Here is a 3,276-nt window from a genome sequence, read left to right as displayed (position 1 = left end):
CGTAATTCATTTACCTTCCTTGCTCGGGTAGTTTCTGCGCGTGACGTTGGACCAATGGGCTCTGGCGGGTGTGTCCCGTCGCTTCCTCCCCCGGATTAGCTCGGGGACACTGTTTTTCAGCACCTTGGACAGTTTCTCCCATCATCCTCAGAGTTGATAGGAATTGTATTGATTAGTGGGCTGTCTGGTGTTGGTCTCATCCGGATGAAATACACGTCCCAGTGAGGCGTTCCATATATGTTGACCTTATAGAGGGCGTACTATATTTCCGTAGATTGCCTTCAGGTAGATTTTTATGAGAGGATTCTACCGCCGTATCTGTCATGACAAGCCTGACCCTTTTGTGCAGTGGAATGTAACATCAATCCCAACTGGACTGCAACGGGTCATTTGGATGTGAACAGCAGCAAAAGGACAGCTCTTACCAAAGCTGCTCATTAAAGGACTCAAGCACTTCTGCCTCCCTCTTGCTTCCCTGCTGTTACAAGAACGAAGAATGGGATACAGGGCTGCTGTGAGGTGATGTAACAGTGATGTGCACATGTGAAAAAGTACAGAGCAAGATGGAGAAATAAGTCCCAGTGAGCAACTAATTACCCTTACACAATCAAGATTCAGTGAAAAGGACCATGAGTGCTTACTGCTGTGCAGTTGGCAGTTGTTTACTGCCATAACCTTTTTAATTCAGCCATAAGGACTTGAAAGTGGCCACCTAATGTTACAGCTGATTGCGCTGCCTTGAATACAGATGCCGCTGGAGTCCCCTTCACTGAGTAGCCTATAAAGAATCAACAGATTCTCCAATTAACAAACTTTTGTACGCGTTTTTGCACGAGAGGCGGACTGAGCGTGGCAGGATGTTTTGTTTTCTTCTCACTTTTAACAATACTGCTGTAACATCTGTTGCAATTTATCCTGTCAGTCTCAAAAACCTTCATTAAATGCATTGTATGGTTCTATGTTTTTATATCCAATATACTTGAACAAAAAGATCCAGAACAAGAGCAAAATCAAGATTCTCAAAATAATTGAATTATTCCCAAAATGTCAATAAACAGCTTCATAGAAATAAATGCAGAAGAGAGTAAGAAAGGCTATTTAAAATGTGCTTATGTATATTCTTTAACCATGTTTTGTATTCATCTCTGTTAAGTCTGTATGCGCTTGTTTAGAAGACGCTTATTTGTCAGCATAAAGACGTACTGTCACGTGTAATGTTCACCATTACATTTATTTTCTAAAAGGTGTGATAACAAAAGGAGCACAACCGCATGTGGTTCACTTATCACAGAAGTCTGGAAAAATAATGAAGGTGGATTTTCTATAAGTGGATCCGCTTTACTAATCACTGTTTCCATGTTCGCTGCAGACCTCCTCCCACACTCCTGCCACTCTGCAGCCCACAGCCTATTTATTTAGCATGGGCAAACCAGCGTCCATCTCTTCTCCATCAGGACACCATCCTTCACTGCTGCACCCTCGTGACTGATCCACACTGCCCTTTTGACTGCTGATTCACATGTACTGTAAACTCTTCATCATACAGTATTTTTGAAAAATCTGTAAAGAAAAACTACAGAATATTCTGCTGTTGGACAGTGAAGGAGGGCCTTTTGACAAATTACTTACCATTTTGTTGTGAGAGGAACGGGCAGTGGTCTGCCTTTAAAACTCTCCAATTGTGTGACGTAACACTGAAAGATGTGACACATCTGCCTCTAGTTTTTTTGTTGTTGAAGGAAATGGACTCAGTTAGATTTGACATGATGGAAATGTCAGTTGTGCAGCAGTTTATAACATAACATCATTATGAAAATATAGTGTGGCGATTAAGTGTTACACATCTAGAAAACATGTTAATCCTAATGTTAGAAAAGTCAAAGACTTGCTTGACATTATTCTGAGAATTGTTTGTGAACATGATTTTGAACAGATGATTTGAGGTTTCAGAGGTCAGCTACACAAGGTGACTCGGAGGCTTTGGATATGGGTAAATACATCATCAAATACAAAGGATTTTTGTTGTGATCTGTATCTGTGATTGGTGTTGGCAGTATTGTTTTTGCAGCAATGCACAAAAAATACTCCTTCAGCTCATGCCTTTTAGTAATTTATGAAGCTTGCTATCCATTCGTTTATATTTAAAGATCAAATGTTCCTTTTTCGTACTAAAGATCAGTATCAGACTGAATCATATTTGAGAGTGCATCTTCACTGAAACAGATTGCGGATTTTCAAGTTGAAGTTGTGGTCCAGTTCAAACAGGATATCTTTGAGCAGATCAAATTCTTTGTAACATTCTATTATGTAATTTGTTAATTTCATTGGAAACTGAAGATGCAGTTATAATATGCTGATATGGCTGCACCGTATTGCTGTGGGACTGTGTTGTTCGCAGTAAATTTGTAATGTTATTGGTCAACTGTTTATTTCAAGCTCAGGAGACCTTTAGAAATTGGATATCTTATGGTGTTGTTCAATAAGACAAAACTCTTTTATAGACTGGCTGTGCTGAGAGAACATAACATAAATGGAGGTGTTAAAATGCATGCATGTGTATCGGCAGCAGTGTTGGAGGAGGAGCTGAGAACCATGGACATTGAATTTTTCATACTCGCCTGAGGCTGGAGTGGATGCAAGCTGCCTGTCAGATTCTCAGCAAGAGCAAGAGAGATTAGACCAGCATCTACAAAACCGATGCCCAGCAAATAATCAAGCACGCACACACACACACACACACACACACACACACACACACACACACACACACACACACACACACACACACACACACACCAGGACACACTGATTGTAAATCCATAACAAAGCCGGTGCAGCCTTTGCCACCAACCTTTCAACCAGATAAGAAAGAAAATAACATTGCTCTGCACTCTTTAGTCTGTTTCCAATGTTGAAATCAAATACAACCTGAAACAACCAAATTTAGCAATACAACACACTGTTTTATGTGTTCTATAAGCAGGGTTCATTAATATTTTATGATAAAGGAGGGATGTCATTCCTCTGGACTATTTAGATGTCAAACCTACTTGACAAACCTCAAGTAAAGACCTGCAAATGGAGCTGTAAGACTTTTACATTGTTCTTCTCTATTAGTGCTCCAGAAATTAAGAGCCCCACAGAGAGAGGCAGATAAAAAAGACAAAAGCTAAAGGCCTTTCTTATCCCTCCGTGTAGTTAAGCTGTCATTTCATAGGCAGTTCTGTACTCTACTGCTCCATCAGTGCCAGCCAGTGTTGTGAGACGGCATGTCCA

This window comes from Embiotoca jacksoni, unplaced genomic scaffold (genome assembly GCF_022577435.1).
Source record: "Embiotoca jacksoni isolate LCO1_2020_lvr unplaced genomic scaffold, fEmbJac1.0.p SCAF_87, whole genome shotgun sequence".
Classification (NCBI taxonomy): Eukaryota; Metazoa; Chordata; class Actinopteri; family Embiotocidae; genus Embiotoca; species Embiotoca jacksoni.
Note: the sequence above shows the minus strand (reverse complement) of the source record.